Source organism: Oryctolagus cuniculus, chromosome 5 (genome assembly GCF_964237555.1).
Source record: "Oryctolagus cuniculus chromosome 5, mOryCun1.1, whole genome shotgun sequence".
NCBI lineage: Eukaryota > Metazoa > Chordata > Mammalia > Lagomorpha > Leporidae > Oryctolagus > Oryctolagus cuniculus.
This window is the reverse complement of record NC_091436.1, coordinates 157,670,395-157,690,603: the sequence shown is the minus strand read 5'-3', so window position 1 is coordinate 157,690,603 and position 20,209 is coordinate 157,670,395. Positions and strand designations below refer to the sequence as shown.

The 20,209-nt window shown below is 46.9% G+C and overlaps 1 protein-coding gene across 8 annotated transcripts in view; it reads left to right on the top strand.

The window, feature by feature from the left end:
- PHACTR1 (phosphatase and actin regulator 1) overlaps nucleotides 1-20,209 on the top strand; it is a 582,572-nt gene that overhangs the window by 216,604 nt on the left and 345,759 nt on the right. Inside the window, exon 1 of one of the 8 annotated variants that reach the window (XM_051855845.2) lies at nucleotides 10,609-11,341. The exons of 4 other annotated variants lie outside the window; for them this stretch is intronic. The gene's annotated coding sequence lies outside the window, so the exon portion shown is untranslated. Of the gene's footprint in view, nucleotides 1-10,608; nucleotides 11,342-11,372; nucleotides 11,743-20,209 lie in introns of those variants that run through there. 3 more of the 8 variants (XM_070074397.1, XM_051855846.2, XM_070074399.1) reach the window with 3 other exon arrangements.

Genomic DNA, 20,209 nt, shown 5'->3' with positions numbered 1-20,209 from the left:
AACTGTGCATACAGAGCAGCTAAGACAGATTGGAAGTTGAAATCACTCATGGTGAGGACATGAGCATGTAGGATACGACATGTGGTTGTGCTGAGTATAGGTTTAAGGGAAAGTGTCTAAATGGAAGGAAGTGTCATTAAGGAAAGAAGGAGGAGTATTCCAGCCAGCTCTAAGGCCTCAGAGCTACTTTAATGATTAGATTAGGGTTGTTGCTGTTGGCCACGGCAGTGGTGGTGGTAACAACAAGTGGTATCCAAGATGTGTGTCTCCTCTACAGCAGTCATGGTACTGAGTGCTCGACATGAGCTGCCTCATGGGTCATTGGTTCCGACAATAATCCTCTGACCTAGGCATCATGTTTATGCCCTGATTGGACATGTGGACTTGTCAAAGGACACATGGCTGAAGTCATAGCAATCAAGATTGAAAGCCTGATCCTCCCTAGGCTCTGAGCCCTATATTACATTTCTCTAGGAGTGTGACATGGAGGCCATAGCTCTCTTCCAGTTAGGTTTTGTTGTGTGTCCATTGTCTATATTTCGTTGATGTGAGTAGGTCGCTCTTATGTTCTGAAATATTTTAATATTTGATAATTTTTGATATATTAAATTTTGCTTCTAAGCCATTAATATCTGTTCCCTTGTTTGTGTGGAAACCCTCAAAAACATTTTGAAATAAAATGTAGCAAGCCTGTCTGATGATTGGATCAGAGCCCTAAAATAGTCAGGTGCTACAGGAAATAAAAAAATTGGTTCCTGTTCCCTAGGAATTCCACCAAAGTGGAGATACAACCTGTGCCCATGGAACACCCAGGTGCACTCAGCAAGCAGTAACCTAGGGGCTCTGTACTGTAGCACAGGCATCCTCCTCCCCATGTAAGCGTTCAACGGAAAGGGAGACTAAACAACCCAAATCCACTGGGGTTGTTTGGGAAGCTTCCTGGAAGAGATGAGCCTCCGGGCATACCTGTAAATATGGTATAGACCTAAACTAGCCAAAAAGATAAGTGGGTTGGAGAAGGTATTCCTGCCAGCAAGGGGTCTGAATCCAGCAACTATGCAGACGCTACTTAAAGTAAATTTTAAAAATATGCAAGGTACTTTAAAAAGTTTGTAGAAAATGGAATTTTAAAAAGTGTATTTTGGTGGAAGAAGGTGTTGAAATCCATGCATTTTCTTTTTCAAAACACGCATTTCTGTGAACTTTTTGAAGCCCCCTTGAATATAAACACCAATGTAAAACATGCCTAAAAAGTATGACATTTCAACCAAAATGGTTTGATAAGTTTAAGTATTAAAAAAAAATCACCTCTGTGCCCTGAAAAGAAATCGATTTGGATCAGTGACTGAGTTTTCTCTCATCTTCATATGCACACAAGTACCTGGTACTCTGGGAGCCAAGTAAGACTCAGGAGGAAGAAGGCGGCTCAGTACCTGGAAATGGAAGGGCCATACTCCATGGCCGACAGAATGACATCTTGCATACCCTCTCCGTCTCATACCCAACCTCCAATCTTTTTTCAAAATTATTTATTGTTTATTTGGGAAACAGAGACAGACCAGTAAGGAGAGCTTCCATCCACTGGCTCACTTTGCAGATACCTATACAAGCTGGGAGTGGGCCAGGCCAAAGCTGGGAGCTCAGAGCTCAATCCAGGTCTCCCCGATGGGTGGCAGGAACCCAATTCCTTGTGCTGTCACTGCTAACTCTCAAGGTCTGCATTAGCAGAAAGATGAAATCAATAGCAGAGCTGGAACTCGAATCTAGAAACTCCAAGATGCGATGTGGGTGTCTCAATCAATGGTTTAACCACTGGCTCAATTCTCTTTAACTGCATAAACAAAATCACCCAACAGCTGCCTAAAACAACATTCACTTTATAATTTTTGTTGGTTTCTGTGGATCAGTAATCCAGGAAGAGTACAGCTGAGTGATTCTGGCTTCAGTTTCTCATCAGCTTGTAGTTCAGACAGTAACTGTAGGGAGTGAGGTTTGATGCTTGGGAATTCTCCTTATGGTCTCTCCACAAAGGATGGTTGGGCTCCCTCGCAGTATGGCAGCCTCAGCACAGTGTCTGTGGCTTACCTGTCAGCTGAAGGCTTCAAGAGTGAGTAGCCCAATTAATTGAGTAGCTGTCACATTACCTTTGATGATGGAGCCTTCCATCCCCACAGTCACATCTACCACACTGGCTACTAGTGAGTTCCAAACCCACTTGTATTTGGAAAGTAAGAGGAATTAGGGCCCACCCCTTGACTGTGATATTGGGCACACAGCTATATCAATCTGGAAAATACAATAGGGGGCTGGCAGTGTAACCAGTAACACTGCCACCTACTACAGTGGCATCCCATATGTCACAGCTGCTCAACTTTCAATCCAGCTCCCTGCTAATGTGCCTGGGCAGGCAGTGGAGGATGGCTCAAGTGTTTGGGCCCCTGAGCCCATGTGGGAGTCCAGGAAGAAGCTCCTGGTTCCTAGCCTCGGCCAGGCTCAGCCCCAGCCATTGTGGCCATTTGGGTAGCGAACCAGCAGAGATGGAAGATTCTCTCTCTCTCTCCTTTTCTCTCCCTCCCTCTCTCTCTCTCCCTCCCTCTCTCCCTCCCTTTCTCTCTAGAACTCTGCCTTTCAAATAAATAGAATAAATCTTTAAAAAAAATACAACCTGCCACATGGAGCTTTGGCGACAGAAAAGGGAGAGACACATACAGGAGGGTTTAACTATTTGCTGGGGACATCATTTTAGTTTCCGTGAATGAATTCTATAAAAAGAGCTCTGTGAGGTAAAAGGGAGGCTTGGAACAATCAGGCCAAGGTCATTCAGCACCTCTCAGACACCCCGGAAACTTGATGGCTGCTTCACAAACATCACCGCAGCTCTTCAATCAAGTTTACTAAACCAGAGCTGACGAAGCTGCCTGCCTTAGCAGGTGGCACAAACAGAATCAGACCCCAGGTCTCTCACTCCTGCACCTGCTGCCTTTTACAACCCCATCCATTTGCCCCATTCCAAGGGCTACTGAGTTTCCCTTCTCGCATCTTGGGTTTTCCTCGAGTTTCCACCCTGTGTGGACCAAGTCATGACATGAACTCCACACAGTTCTTTGAAGAGGATTGAAAGGAGCGGTGAAACTGCCTAGCCCTGTGGGAAACTGCCTTTTGTTGCTCTCCCACAGTGAAGCTGTCATACAGATATGATGCTGAGCTGGCTCCAAAGCAATCTGAAAAATGGCTTCTGAGATTGGCAGTGGCATTGAGCTGGCAGGGAGTGAGGTAATAGCTGCTCTGTTGCAGAGGGTGCCAGAGGCCTCAGATCTCTTTCCTGTCAGGCTCTGCCTTCGTTCTGGGAACTCGGTGTGTCACAGCCTCCTCTGCTCTGAACCCCAGCCTTTCTTGTTTATGGTATCGCAGACCTTCCGAGGGAGAGCAGAACTGAGTTTAGCAGCCTGGTAACTTCCATGAAGCTTTGGCAAGAAGAGTGCTATACTGACAGCGATATTTAGTGGGCCAGTAGGAGTTAAATTTAAAAATTATTTTAAATATAATAAGTGGACAGGGAGAATTAAACAAAGAGGGAGGAAGGACAAGGAAAGGAGATGAGAAAGGAGGATGGAAAAGCAAAGAAGAAAGGAAGGAAGACAGAGATTGTGGAAGTCAATAAATTCAACATCTTCTTTTAAGGATTTATTTATTTGAAGGCAGAGTTACAGAGGGAGGGAGGAAAGGAGGGAGGGGAGAGAGAGAGAAGGGGGGGAGACAGAGAGAGAGAGAGAGAGAGAGAGAGAGAGAGAGAGAGAGAAATCTTCCTTCTGTTGGTTCACTCCTCAAATGACTGCAATAGCCTAGGCTGGGTCAGGTTGAACCAGGAGCCAGGAACTCCATCTGGGTCTTTTGCGTAGATGGTGGAACCCAAGCCTGGGGCCATCCTCTGCTGCTTTCCCAGGTGCATTAGAGGGAGCTGGATCGGAAGTGGAGCAGCCAGAACTAGAACTGGTGCTCATTTGGGATGCCAGCATCGCAGGTGCAGCTTAACCCACTGCACCACAACACCAGCCCCCAAATTCAGTATCTTAACACTGCCAATAGCAAATCGGATAGAAAGAAGGTGGAGTGTTGCCAACACTTTATTATGATCATAGAGTATCTGATGATACTGATATTAAGTATCTTCCATTGATTGATACCCACATTAGTCAATTACTGCACCAAGCACTTTCTAGGCAACCTTGTGTAGCACCCACAATGATCCTCAGTACCTTCCTCTCCTTTCTACAGATGAGGACACACAGGCTCAGAGCATCTAAGTGCTTGCACAGCAGAGACAGCCTGCTCTGTGCAATGTCTTGGAAAGGCAGGTGCTTGTGACCCTGGGCTGATCCCAGGAACACACCTGACACAGAAGCCCCTTCCTGGTCAAGCCCCTAGGAGCTGACACTCTCCCAGGACTTAGGGTCTCCTCCAGCCCCAGCTAGACCTGCTAACATAGTCCTTGACCAGATCTGAGACTGTCCCACTGTCACGTGCCTCCAGGAACCCCATCAGTAAGTCTTCTCTTGATGGCAAGGCTATTGCACTGTATCTGTAGGTGAACATGTGCATTTATTGTGTGACGCACCAAGCGTATTTTCTTCATTCCATTTTCAACAAGAATGTGTTGAGCCCTTAGTACATGCACTGCTATTTAGAGAGTGGGATTGTGGAAATAAACAGAGAAGATAATGACTACTCTTGGGCAACTGACAACCTAGTAAGGGAAAAAATGTATATATTGTACCGAAGCCCAGTGAGCACAACCATAGACCCCCATGATCAGGACCTTCTTGGTCCCTTCATTTTTATTATTTTTAAAAGATTTATTATATTAATTTGAAAGCCAGAGTTACACAGAGGCAGAGGCGGAGAGAGAGAAAGAGAGGTCTTCCATCTGCTGATTCAGTCCCCAAATGTCCACAATGGCTGGAGCTGGGCCGATCTGAAGCCAGGAGCCAGGAGCTTCTTCCAGATCTCCCACACGGGTGCCAGGGCCCAAACACTTGGGCCATCTTCCACTGCTTTCGCAGGCCACAGCAGAAAGCTGGAGCAGAAGTGGAGCAGCCAGGACTCAAACTGGCACCTGTATGGGATGCCGGCACGCAGGCAGCGACTTTACCCCCAATACCACAGCACTAGCCCCTACTCTTCATTTTTTTTAAATGGGCTATCTTTATTAGAGCAATTTTAGGTTCATAGCAACATTGCAAGGAAGGTACAGAAACTTCTTGGTGATCCCGTCTCCCCACGCACCACAGCCTCCCCATCAGTGTCCCCCACTGCCATGGAGCACCAGCACATCAGGTAGCACCTAACTAAGGTCCATTTCCCTGTTTAGGTTCACTCTGGTGTTGTACATTCTGTAGAGTCAGCCAAATGCAAGAAATAAACGCAAGGTTGCACTATCGTATGGAATAGATTCATTGCTCTGAAACTCCATGCTCTGCCCATTCAACCCTACCTACACCTAACACCGACCATGTTGCTGTCTCCATAGTGCCATCTTTTCCAGATCATTGTATGTTTGGACTCAAACAGTGCGTGGCCTTTTCAGTTTGACTTTCTTTTTGCTTAGTAATTGGCATCTAAGATTCCTACAGTTTTCATGGCCTGACCACTCATTCTTTCTCACGCTGGATGATAGTCCATTGTGTGGATGGACCACAGCTTACTTACCACTTACAGAAGGGTATCTCAACTTCATCCAAGTTTCGGCAATTGTGAATAAAGCTCCTGTGTACAGATTTTTGTGTGGATGCCAGGTTTTCAGCTCCTTTGAGTGTGCAGGACTTCTGAGCCGCGTGGTAACAGTATTTTATAAGAAATTAGCAGATTCTTTTCCCAAGTCGCTGTACTATTTTTCATATTCCCCTCTCCGGCAATGGATGAGAGTCCTTTGTGTAAATACCAATGTGCAGGACTTCTGAGTTGTGTGGTAACAGTATTTTATAAGAAATTAGCTTTTCCCAAGACACTGCACTATTTTTCATATTCCCCTCTCCAGCAATGGATGAGAGTTGCTGTTACTTCACATCCTTGCCAGGGTTTGGTGTTGGTCCCTCCATTTTTTAAAGCTCGAATAAGCTGAATTAGGTAGAATCAGAAATGAAGCCAAAAATGACTCTGAGCCACAAAACCAAAAGTCACATCTGTGATACCCACATGGCAGCTTCTTCTTCCCCTTCCTGATGCTGCCAACCTCACACTCTACCCGAGACGCTGTGAAGCTGGATTTTCTGTTTTCCCAGTGCAGTAGAAATTAGAAGCTTTAAAGGGGTAGAGATATTAAAAGTATAAAACAAAAGACTGTTTCATAGATAAGTTTATAGATAAGTTAGCAAATAAGCCTGTAATCCTGTACCCTGTGAAGCATACTTGCATATCAACTTATCAACACTGGTATTTATAAAAATGACTTTAACACAACTGTATTTAAGATACCATATCTACTACAAATTAGGGACATTGTAAGTCCCTAGCTTATAGATTTATTGTCAGAACTTAGCACAGAGTCTGATACATAATAAGTGCAGATAAATATTGTCTACTATGTGATGACAACAGTGATGATGGTGATGGTGATGATGGTGGTGATGGGGATGGTGATGATGGTGATGGTGATGATGGGGATGGTGATGATGGTGATGGTGATGATGGGGATGATGGTGATGGTAATGATGGTGATGATGGTGATGATAGTGATGGTGATGGTGATGATGGGGATGGTGATGATGGTAATGATGGTGGTGGTGGTGATGGTGATGATGGTGATGGTGGTGATGATGGTGGTGATGATAGTGATGATGGTGATGGTGATGGTGATGATGGGGATGGTGATGGTAGTGATGGTGATGATGGTGATGGTGATGGTGAGGATGGTGATGATGGTGATGGTGGTGATGGTGATGGGGATGATGGTGATGATGGTGATGATGGTGATGGCGATGGTGATGATGGTGATGGGGATGATAGTGATGGTGATGATGGTGATGATAGTGATGGTGATGGTGGTGATGGTGATGGTGATGATGGTGATGGGGATGATAGTGATGGTGATGATGGTGATGATGGTGATGGTGGTGATGGTGATGGTGATGATGGTGATGATGGGGATGGTGATGATGGGGATGGTGATGATGGGGATGGTGATGATGGTGATGGTGATGATGGGGATGATGGTGATGGTGATGATGGTGATGGTGGTGATGGTGATGATGGTGATGGTGGTGATGGTGATGATGGTGATGGTGGTGATGATGGTGGTGATGGTGGTGATGATGGGGATGGTGATGGTAGTGATGGTGATGATGGTGATGATAGTGATGGTGATGGTGATGATGGGGATGGTGATGATGGGGATGATGGTGATGGTAGTTATGGTGATGGTGATGATGGTGATGGTGATGGTAGTGATGGTGATAATGGTGATGTACTAAGTCATTAGAGAGTCAGAAGGGGAGAGATGAAAAGGAGAGTTTGTTCAAACTCCTCAGGCATTTACTGAGATGCTCTCACGTCCCAGTGTGAAATGAGGAGGTGGTTATTTTCCGTATTACATGATTATAGCAGATTGTGATATATGTTGGAATATATCTGTTGTCAGGGTGGGGAGTAGGTGGACATTTGGTGAAGTGGTTAAGAAAGGCTCTTTGAAATCCTGCATCCCAGAGTTCAAGTCCCTGCTCTGCTTTCAGTTCCAGCTTCCTGCTCATGTGCACCCTAAGTAGCCCTAGGAAGCCCCTCGTCACCTGCATGGGACACCCAGTCTGAGTTCCAGACTCCTGGCTTTGGCTTGTCCCAGGCCCAGCTGTTGTGGGTTTTGAAAGAGTGGACTAGCAAGTGGAAGCTCTATCTGTGTGTGTATGTCTCTGCCTTTCAAATAAATAAATAAATGAAAAAATGTTTAAAAGAAAGAATACATTTGTCAATAAACGTAGTATGATGCCATAATTGAGTGGTTTGTTGATTTTGACTGCAAGATTAAGGAAAGCAAGAGTAAGTAGTTGAGCTGGACTTGAAGGATTTTTGCTATTTGGTAGGGCATAGGAAGGGCATTTGAGGCAGAGGAAACAGAGTTTAAAAAAGACAGAGTCCTGGAAACCATGCCACAGTCAAGCGTCTGGACCAAGAAGAATCAAAGAACGTGCAGCCAAGAAGTGAGCTGGAGAGCTCCTTGAGGCCGTCTTGTGATCACCAGTGCATCGTGGGAGGGAGTATGGATTTTATCCACAGGGCTGTGGGCTGTTATTAAAAGCTTTAAGCATGAAGAAATCTCTGCTCACTCCAGCTCACACAGAAGGCAGGGGAGGAAAGAACCTGAATGGGTAGAAAGCAGAGGCCAGGAGATCCGGCGGGGGTGCTTGTGACGGTTTGGGTTGGGGCTGTGGCCCTGTAGCTTGAGCAAAGGTACTGGGGAGACGAGATAGGAGATCAGACTAAGCTGGGGAAGGGGCAGAGAGAGGCCAGGGAGAAGGTAGACTTGGGTGTGACCGAAGGCCCTAACCTGAGCAACTGGAACATTGCAGAACAGGAACTTTTTAGACAAAGCCAAGATTTATTCTTTAATCTTCATGATCCTCTGGTGGCATGAGAGAAACTGAATCTGTAATACTATTTCAATTCCAAGCTTGTTTGATATTTTCTTCCTCCATCCGAGAGGACAACACTTGAATTATGCCACAGGGCTAGAACCAAATGAAGGCAATTTATTTTTCTAAAATGTATAAGTTAGAATAGACAAATATGATCTCAAAGAACAAATTCTAGCTCCATCACAGCCTAATATAATCTTGGACTGGGCCATCTAATGTGATGGCCACTCATCACCTATGACTACTAAGCATGTGGAATGTGGCTTGTCCTCGCTGAACTGTGCTATGTAAAACAGATGTCTGAATTCAGAGAGCTAATGCCAAAGAAATGCAAAAGGTTGTGTTTCAGCTTAAATACTGAGATGGCAATATTCTGGATATATTGATTAAGTAAGCTATATCACAAAAATAATTTCATCATTTACATTTTAATGTGACCACTAGAAAATACAAAATTACACACGTGGTTCACATTCTATTTCTATTGGACTGTGCTGGTCTAGGGAATTTGAATTTTGCAGTGCCCGTATTTAATGACTCTGTACAGACAATCAGTGTATTCTTTAGTATTGTTCCTTTTCCCATTACTGGGGAAGGTGTCACCACCTGATGTTTTCTGATGCCTTCCTATGGGTCCTTATTAAGAAAGAAATAGTTACCATAGCAACTGCCACAACACCTTGTGTGTATTTACTATGCCCTGAGGGAAAGGCATAAACGGACATCCATCCATCATAAAGGTTTATACACCTATATTTTTATCATATGCATCTGGATCTTCCTTCGCAAATCAGAGCAAAGGATTGAGAATAGGAAACCTGACTTCTGATTCCTTCCCATGCCCCCGGCTTCTTAAGATCCCTGTAAGAAAAACAGAAATTAGTCCAGGTCCATCTCAGAGGGGTAGGAGGAGAGCAGGTTTTACAAAGTATTTCCAAAGCGATTCGTAGGGCACAGTATCCATCTACTATCACATACAGATTGTGTACTCCTTATCCAAAGTGCTAGGACCAGAAGTGTTTCAGATTGGGGCATTTCCATATACATAATGTTATATCTTGGGGCTGGGACCCAGTCTGAACATGAAATTCACTTATGCTTCATAAATACCTTATACGTATAGCCTATAGTCGATTTACGTGATATTTTTAATGATTGTGTGTATGAAACAGTGTCATAATATGGAGTGTTCCACTTGTGGCACCATGTTAACAAGCAAAGCGTTTCAGCTCGGTGTACTTCGGATTTTTGGTAAAGGAGGCTCAGCCTGTGTTTCCATGGGATCATGGCGTCTAACACGACGTAGACCTCGGGGACAGGCAGGTGAGTGAATGCAGAGGGGAGAAAGGAGTCAGACCAGGAAGATCCAGAAGAAGGCTAGCCAGCGTCAGCAGGTGTCATGGCGGACAGTAAGAATCCTTACTCCTGGCTGGGAAAAGGCTGGGAGCCCAGAGCCCATGTGCCTTTGTTCCTCTTGGCTTTGACTTGGAAAAAACCAAACAGGCTGGGGTTTTCGATGTGACCCTCGTGTTTCCAGGTGCTTTACGCGCTATGCTTATTCCGTGCCATCTGAGTTTCTCAGAACCTCGCTCTTCGTGGATTGGGTTTGAACATGATTGCCCCTCACAGCATATCATCTGGACGGAGGTAACGGATGCTAAGGTAGAGAGACTGGAATGATCCTTTGTATCTGCACCCCCCATAGCGGGGCTTCAAAATATCGCTGTGGATTGGCCGTCCTAGGAATAAAGCTGGGAAGTGGAGGCTGAAGGCTTGGCCGTGAAGAGATGTTTGCGGAGTAAGCAAGCCCTTTCCCCACAGACATTATGTGTCTTTGAGGCGGCCGGGGCAGGGTCTGTAAGGCTCAAAGTCATAGCCGGGGATTGGCCACAGGTCCCCAGCGTGTAAGTGACCCGTTCCACATTCCACACAGAACTTAGGGATGTAGCAAAAATTGTAAAATAAATCATTTAATTAAAATAAATGAGTAAAATTAAAAATAAATTTAGGGCTCGTTTGCACGGTGTTATAAATCTAGGTGAGGGGCGCTGTCATTTGAAAATGCATTCCGGGACTTACCCCAGCTGCGTAAATCCACCCCGAGAGAAAAAAACGATCAGAGATCCCAGCTTACTCAGCATTGCTGCTGCTTCCCAGGAAGCCTCAAACCAAAGGCAAACCCAAGCTCACCGCCCTGGGAAGACTCGGAAAAGGTTAACTGTCCACTGTTTTCAGTGTCTGCCACTCGCCTTCTCCCACCTCCTGGGCTGGGGGTCGGCGCCCCGGGGCGGGGGGCAGGGCCGGCGAGCAGGACTCCTCCAGTACAGTTGGAATTATATAATGGAGCTGCCAGCAGTCAGGTGACAGGAGCCCTGAGTAATTCCCCGCAGAAGGAGCCTAACTGCATGTTAAGAAGCTCAACAAATACTCTTAAAGAAAAGGAAAGGAAAAAAGCCGCTGGGCTGCGAGTGAGCTCCAGACTTCCGAGAGCTGCAGAGTCCGCTCCTGGCTGGAGCAGCTGGGCGGGCCGAGTCGGAAGGAAAACTCAAAGGCTGCAGGCGGCCAAGTGCAGGTCGGGGTCTCGGCCGCGTTCCCGGCTCACTTTCTCTTTCATTCCGAAATGGTCCCTGCTCCTGCAACTCGTTGCCTCCCCTGTCAAGTGGAGCACAAGATTCCTTGGAGACTCCAGCCAGGCTTTTAAGAACGGGGGCTCTGTGAAGGTAAGAGGGACGGACTGGGTGCCTGCGAGTCGTGCCCGGGAGGACTGGGTACCTCCACCAACTGTCCCGCCCGAATCTCGCTTGAGGATCCCCCTTGCAAAGGGGTTTTAAGGTTAAGGACAAAAAAGGGACCCTTCCTACTGAGAGAGTTGAGTCCATCCCCCAGCTCCGGGTGGCTCCCTTCCCTCGCCCAGTCCATCCCACAAGGGAGCTGGCCAGCAGCCAGGGAGCTGGCAGGGCCGGGAAGAAAGGCAAAGGGGCTGCCTGGCACCGGGAGGCTGTCTGGGCGTGTGTGGCTTGTGCATTCTCAGAGCCCCTTAGACTGCGCTGGGGTAAAGAACACAGCGGCCGGGGAGCAGGCTCCCTGTGGGAGCTTGCGCCGCCGTGGGTCAGTCTGTAAGGTAGGCATGAGAGTCTGAAATGATGTGTTGCTTTTTGCTGGTTTGCGTGGTGGATTCTGTGCCGGTTTCCGGCTCAGTTTGGTTTCGAGAATTGTCCTTGTTGAGAGCTGCCAAGATCGGTTGATTGGATTCTTTAAGTCCCTGGAGCGGAACCTGCGGTGTCAGTGTGGACGCCTCCCAAGTCACAGGAGAAATGTCTGAACAGGGGGATGTTTTTCAGATTCACTTGCAAATCTCACCGCAGTGGTGCCTGGCTTGGAGTCCAGGATGCCTGCTGAGGCCAGCTGCGTTTAGGAACCTCAGGGAGTTTCTGACTTAAAGAGACAGGAAAGGGAAAAAAAAAAAAATCCAAAGCCACGGTTGTTCCTTTGGGGAAGGAATGCTCAGGGAGAAGTTGTCAGTGATAAAAAGGAAAGCCGGCTTGGCAAATGGCAGGGGGAATAAGGGCTAAGTTGGGAAAGGCTCTGTGGCATTTTGAGGTTCGCTGCACTGGGAGATAAAGATCTTAATGGGAACAGATCACAGCTCACTCAGCATGAAAAAGAAATACTCTAATAGATTCTTTTTTCCCCCTTACTTCTCAAGAACCTGAGAAATAGGCAAGGCATTGGTTTGGAAGAGTTCATTTCTAATTTTCCTTCTCTTTGGGCTCCATGAAGTGCTCTAAACAAAACGTGGTGGTGTGAGAACCAAAGAATCTGTCTTGAGAGAGACTCAAAGCTTTTGCTGCCTCTTCTCCCTCCCTCATTTCTCCCAGGTTGGGGCAAATAATAAGAGTAGAATATGCCTCAAAGAAGCAACTCCTTGGAGTGTGTGCAGTTATCTTTGGGCGAGGATATTTGAGTATTAGAATAAAAATGACCCAGGACCCGAGTCTGAAATCTGGTCCTGAAAGCTCTGAGACCGACGTTTAGGAATCGAGAGACTTCGTGGATCATGAATTTCTAGTCTCCTCTCTTTCTGCGGGGGCCTCTCACCCCATCTCTCCTGATGTCCAACGAACAAAACTAAACACCAAAGCCAAAAGACAGAATGAGGTTTTCCGCAAAGCCCACATTTGCAGTACAGATAGGAGGATAGGAACAGGCAAGAACAGTTCCTGGGCTCTCTTTTTAAGGCTACTCCGTAAAGTATTGCTTAATGATTACTGTCGGCACAGGGACTGCTTTTTATCCCGAGTTCCTTCCATCGGAACTTACTTACTGGAAACCTGCCTTTTGTACTTTCATCTGAAGGGGGCTGGGATTCATGACCTGGGCCTGCGGCGCCTCCCAAATCACAGAAGACGACGGGACACCCTGCACGGTTTCACTGTGGCCTTGCACTCGGATTCCCTGCAGTCTGGTAGTCTGCCCAGATCTTGGCGGCCACATTTTCCACACCAAGACCCAGGTCTTTGGGTCCTTACAGAGGATTATTTGTGTTACTTTCCTTGGGAAGGACAGTCTGGAAAATGCAGCTTGGAAGCCAAGTTTTGTCCATTTCTGGGAGAGTTCGATAGTTTCTGAAACAACTGGTCAGAAATGGGACAGATGGCAGGTTTTTACAAACTGGGCAATAGGGATGGAGGCTTTGTGTGCAGTGATAGGCTTAGGAGCTGGGTTGGCTTGCGTGTGTGTTCCAGCTCTGTGCAGTGACTGACAGTGGCAAACTGTGGCCTTTCTAAGGCTTGGTTTTCTCATCTATAAAATCAGTATCAGAAGTAAAGGAAATAATGTGTGAATAGGACAACACGTAGTTCCATGCCCCCTCAAACAGTACTTGCTGTTAATTCTTGTCATCCTGTGTGAAACTTTAGCTAAACATCTGGGATCCTCGAAATATTTTGGAATTAATCCAGAACCATGTCTAGACATTTTTCCGTGCAAGAAGGAATCTGCATGCCCATGTTTCGGGTAGAAAAGTACGTTGGACTGATTGAAGCCACGGAGAACCACCGTAGCTGTGCCAAATGAGCAGTGCTTGTCTCCAGGCTCCCTGTGCCACCCGTGGGTCCCACCACTGCCTGGGATCCAAGTTGTTGACCACACTGGTGGCAAACACAGGCACAGTCACCCTTGACTCCGGAGAACCCCCAACCACTTCCACTGGATGTAGTTTGGTGCCGCAGGCTTGATTGCCCTGCTTCAGCCGTGCTATCCCTTGTCATTCTGCCCTTTCTCATCCTGAAATGCTGGGTTCAGGGCTCCTGTTGGTTCCCCCACCTAAGGAAGCTCCTGCAGCTGGGCCAGAGTGACCCACGACCGCACAGCTTCAAGCCTCTGCCAAGGACAATGGAGACTCTGCTACCCCTGTCCAACTCCCTAAGGACTGTACCTCTGTTTTCTCTTTGCAGTCTCCTAACATGGGGATCTGGTGCCTTCCACAAAGAGAACTCCTGATCACACACATTAGAGTCCTAAGACATTAGTCTCCCCACTTTAAAGGGCAAAGATTCCGGAAGGCCATTGCTTTTGCATTCTGTGGATATTCAGGCTCTTATGATGTTTGGGATCCACATTGCAGGGCTGGGGCTAAGAGAAGAGACTTCATAAAAGGCACTCCGGGCAGAGCCTGGGCCTCTCTAGGAAACTAACTGGACACAAAATCCCTCCTAGAGGGAGGGGGAGCATTCAGCGTACCAATTAAGTTGTAACTTGAGAGACCTGCATCCCATATCTGAGTGCCCGAGTTCAAGGTCCAGCTCTATTCCCCATTCCAGCTTCTTGCTGATGTGTACCCCAGGAAAAGGTGTACCCTGGGAGATGGTGTACCCCAGGAGATGGTAGTGATGGCGCAAGTAGTTGGATCCCTTTCCCCCACGTGGGAGACCCAGACTGAGGTCCAGGCTCCTGGCTTCAGTCTGACTCAACCCCAGTTATTGAAGGCATTTGGGGAATGAACCAGCTGATGGGTGATATTCATTCTCTCTCTCTTCCTTTCAAATAAATGCATTAGGTGGGTTTTTTTTTTTTAAGAAAAAAAGCTCAATTAGGAGTTGTCATAAAGAAGGAAGGGTGAGGAACAGAGGCTGCCTTCTCAGTAGCCTCCCCAAAAATAATGCCAATGTCAAAAATTTGGAAAAACTCAAAAACACAACCAGCTTTACAGAAAATAGGTTTCAAAAACAAAATACCAAATTTTAAAATGTTGAAATACCCTAAACATGAAAGTAAGGAAAGCCCGGCACCGTGGTTCACTAAGCTAATCCTCTGCCTGCGACGTCGGCACACGGGGTTCTAGTCCCCGTTGGGGCACCAGTTCTGTCCCGGTTGCTCCTCTTCCAGTCCAGCTCTCTCCTGTGGCCCGGGAGTGCAGTGGAAGATGGCCCAAGTCCTTGGGCCCTGCACCCGCATGGGAGACCAGGAGGAAGCACCTGGCTCTTGGCTTTGGATTGGCGCAGCGCTGGCCGTATTGGCCATTTGGGGGATGAACCAATGGAAGGAAGACCTTTCTCTCTGTTTCTCTCTCTCTCACTGTCTAACTCTGCCTGTCCAAAAAAAAAAAAAAAAAAAAAAAAAAGAAGGGGGGGGGAACAGCAATGAATGTGGGGTTGAAATACTTGATTATAAATTGAATTATATGCCCTGGGTAAATCCTGCAATTAAGTCTATTTTCTCACTTATTAAATGATAAAAATAATTCTCACCTACTCACAGGGTACCTGAGAAGAAACGTGAGATCCTTGCCCAAACTGAAGTGGTGATAAGAGCCTAGTGTATTCTCCTCAACCAGTGTTAGGGACTTGAACTCTACTTTATCCATCAAACAGGTATTAACAACTGTTTAGGATTTAAGAAAATTAATTTTTTTAAAAAAGAAATGTGTGTGCTAGTAAAAAAAAAAACCAGAATTTTCTTATTGATAACAGAAAATCACTATGGATCATCCATAGTTAATGAACAACCAATAGATACTGGACAAAAGCCCTTCAAAACACTGACAGAAAGTGGGATTAAGAGGTAAATTCAAGGGCAGGCATTTGGCACGGCAGTTAAGTCTCACTTAGGACATCTGCATCCCATGTCAGATTGCCTGGTTTGAGTCCCCGCTCCATTTCCGATTCCAGCTTCCTGCTCATGTGTACCCTGGAGGCACCAGGGCATGGTAACCCACTCTGGGCTCCTGGCTTCGGCATGGCCCCGATTCAGCTGCTGTAGGTATTTGGGAACAGTGGATGGGAGATCTCTTTCTCCTCTGTATGCCTTTCAAATGAGTACATTTTTGAAGGCATTATTTTTTTTAATCTTCCGAGCTTGTATTAAGTGAAGCGATCCAGTATGGATTTTGGATCTTGTTGAAAGCAGCCCCATCCATGGATGGCACGTGGTTCTCAGAAGCCGTGATCTGTGCCTCCAGCATATCAGCTCCAACTTTGTCATCTCCGACTACGCACTGCATTTGAGGGTGTTTGATGCTGTAGCCCCTGGAACGAGTCTAGAGGAGCAGCAGGCGAAGCCATCAGCTGGGTGCTTGTGGCACACTCCTCCAATTTTGCCACATCTCATTCATCATCCCGAGGCTTCATGCCTCGTAAGATGGAAGGCTTGGCAACAGGTGCAGGTTTTTGTCTTTTTTTGACTCATCCTGTGCAAGTCATTCTTCTCTTAGTCTCTTCGCCTCCTCACTTTCCTCTTCATCACCAGATCCAAGAAGGTCAGCGGCATCATCGCCTTCACTCTCCGTGGTTTCACTTCTGTGGTGTCTTCCTCATCTGCAGGGCCATATTTGGCAGGCTGGCCTTTTCCTTCTCCCAAGACTTGGTGTGATTATACCAACGTGGGGCATGACACAAGTTGGCGGGCGGTGGGCCGGAGACTGCCTCCAACACTGCCCCCTTCGCTTGTGATGGCGCAAACCCCTGCCTGTGGCTCTTGTCTGCCAGGTAATCATTGGGTCCCTGGAGGCTGGCTGGCTTTCCAGGTCTCCAAACCCATGGCGTCAGCTGTGCCAGGGAGATGGAGGCAGGCAGCAGAGTGGAAGAGTGGGAACTGTTGGCGAAAAAATTAAAGATGTTATTTTTTAAAAAACATGCTTATTTGGGTGCAAAACGTTTTGAAATCCACACACACCAGTGTGATTTGCCAGTGACCGGGTGGCTTCCACAACAGGACTGTGTGTTCTCTTGTTCTGGAGGCCAGAAGTCCAAGCTCAAGGTGTCCGCAGGGTGGGTTTCTCCTGAGTGCCCTCTCTGTGGCCTGCTGTGCCCTCACCTGGCCCTTCACTGATCAATGTGTTATTTGGAGGAATACTATTCAACCCTCAACAGCTATCAGGTTCAGAAAACACACTAAGAGACATAATGTGTTCTTATGTTAGGACTTGATAGGATCCATAAAGGACAGTGATGTCTTCCCCTACTGCCACAGGGAGACCCCAGAAGGCAGCCTGGTGGAGGAGGCCTGAGCTTAAGTGAGGCCCTTTTGTCACCAACTTCCTTCTCGGTGTCTGTGAGCTGGAGATGGAGCCTAGCAAGATGACCTCTCTGGAGCACCAGCTGTCCCTGGAGGTTGGATCTAGCGTAGTTTTGAATTAGATGTTTCCTGGAGGTCAGAAGGACTGTGGCATTTTCCTGGGCAATTTCCTACTTCCTTACAATTCTTGGTCTAGTAAAGGAAGTGGAGGTTCATCCTGACATCTGGGTTCCTGCCGCGGTCTTGTGGTCATGCATACTCTTCACCGTTTCTTCAGCCAGCCCCTGACTCCCCGTGTTCCTTTTCAGCATGAACAGTGACATTCAGTAACAAAAGTTACTTGAAACACATGCACCCACCACACGTTGGTTTATTCCTGAAACGATTTGTGAGTGAGGAAGAAGACGCTCTGCCAGGGAGGTTTACAAGTGGCTTCCTTTATGCACTTCAGAGCTTTGGTGTCAGAGAAAGAAACCGCAGGTGCAGCTCATGGCGGAGGTGTCCACACAGGCAGCGCGAGGACACTGGTGCCCACTCGAGATTCAAAGCATGAATGAGTTAGAAAGGGGTCACAGGGCAGAGCCGGTGATTTGCAGGCGTTCACAGACAAGGATAAGCATGCACTCTGCTCCCTCTCCCCCTCCCCATTAGGGATGGGTGGGTAGGGGCATCGTGGTGCCATCAGTGCACACACATCCCAGTTCCCCGTCGGCAGTCTGGATGCTAGATCTAAACAGGGCAATGCAACATTAAATGTGAAATCCATTCAGGCAGGGTTGGCGTTGTGGTGTAGTGGGTAAAGCTGTTGCCTGCAATACCAACATCCCATAGGCCCCTATGTCCCGGCTGCTCCACTTCCAATCCAGCTCCCTGCTAATGCACCTGGGAAAGCAGTGGAAGATAGTCCAAGTGCTTGGGCCCCTGTACCCACATGGGAGACTGGATGAAGTTCCTGGCTCCTGCCTTGGGCCTGGCCCAGCCCTGGCTATTATAGCCATTTGGGAAGTGAACCAACAGATGGGAAATCTCAGTCTCTCTCTCTCTCACTCACTCTGACTTCTAAAATAAATAAATAAATCTTTTTAAAAAAGAAGAAATCATTCAGGTAAGACATATACCTTAATTTTCTTTCTAAAATAACCCATGGTGAAAACTCCTATAAGGAGGAACAAAGGAGCACACATTTAACGACTTGTAAAATACTCAGTCATTTCCTTATTCGTTGAAAAATAAAGCACGCCTCCAAAGCCCAGGGGAAGGATCAACTCCTGAGGGTCCTGCTCTTGCTTCCTGACTCCATCATTATTAGCAGAGAGACGTACGCTCCCGCCAGGCTCCGTGGCAGATGCAAGGGAAGTAGTGAGTTAGCGCACTCCGTTAGTTTAGCCAAGCAATGGATGCAATGCTGTCCCCAAGTGCCCACTGCTCTTGTTTGGGTTCGTAGAGTGAGGCTGTTGAAAGAAACTATGATATAACTCAGAATATGTTGGTGCCTGTATTCCTTAGTCCAGATTTCAAGGTTCATGACTTAGAGGCAGGAGTGGGGAACTATTTTTTTTGTCAAGGGCAATTTGGATAGTTTTAGCATCATTCTCAGGCCGTACAAAATTATCACCTTAAAAATTAGCTCACTGTAAATCGATTGAATTTTGAGTCCCACCTACAGTCACCTTGGCAGGGCCAGACCAGTGATTCCATGGATCTTATATGGCTGGGGCTGGCCCTTCCCCGTGCCTGGTAGAGGTTGGAAGTGGTAAGGACAAATTCAGGAACAAATCACCAGACTCCAAGACACTAGTCTTGCTTCCTTTGGCTTTCCTATAAGTTGGCAACTCCTCCCCACCCCCACCCCTAAGTTGATTTGTTCATATGTACAACTTCACAAATAAAAATGTGTTTTTATAAATATCATAGCTTTTTCAATAAAGCAAAAACTAACTACCTTGTAGGGCTGTTTGTTATTGTGCTGAATCGCCAAGCGTTTATTATCTCCGATACCAAGGATAAGGTATTGTGCACAGACTTACGCAGTATGTGAAAAGATGAATCAGATCTACTCATACCTATTCAGAGGAATAAAACATGGGCTTGGAAGTCTTAACAAAATACAGAAAATGACAGCTTCTATGAGAACAGAAAACATAGTTACTGAGCTTGATAAGAGGGACCCATTAATTCTAGAAATAAAAGGCTTTAGAGATGTTTTTAACCTGAGAGTCTTGAGAACTGAGTGGTTATGTTTCAATATAGTGGGGGAGGGGTGTTGAGGCAGGGAAGAGGGGAAGGGCAGGGGACTTTGCCAACAAAGGTGGGAGAGGAAACAGGAAGCAAGGTCATAGAGGAAGGCAGGCCCGGAGTGTATGTGAGTCATGGCGGCCAGGCCTGTTCTGTTGGAGGAGAGGGTAGAAAAAGGGGACTGGTTGTCAAATACTGAAAAGAGTTTGAATACCAAGCCCAGAAGCATGATGTTCAGGGATTAAAAGTATGTGCAGGGTAGAGGGAGGGAGTGGGGAGAGTGATAGTGCGCCATCAGTTACACGGCTGCTGGTGCTGTGTTAAAGCCAAAACGTTGGAGACCGAGGGATCTATGAAGTCAAAGGCTGCACTAGCTGGAAAAGGATCAGGCACTGGGATGGACTCGTTTCTGCAACTTCCGGCCACAAGGTTGGGCAGTAACGGGAAATGTCTGCTGGACCTACAGGCCAAGAGCATTTTTATAACAAAAATGTGGGGAGGGAGGCATCAGTTGTTCACCTAGAACCTGCATGGGCTCGGGGTAGGAGGGGAGAGAAAATGCAGAGTGGGGCAAGTTTGGGGCTGGGAAGATAGTCCACAGGAGGAGTCTTTGTTGCTGTGGGTTTGGTTGGGGATTCGAGCAGGACACGGCGGTGCTTGGTGGTCACCATGTGCATTTGGGTTGAGTTTTTAATATACACCCAGGAATGTGGACTAGTATGCTTCTTGATTTGACTTGTAGCTGTTAACTAAGTCCCTATCTCCACTCTCCACTCTCTTCTAGCCCCTGGTATTAAACTTAGGACATCTCAGAATTTCTTCTTATCAGGCAATGGAGA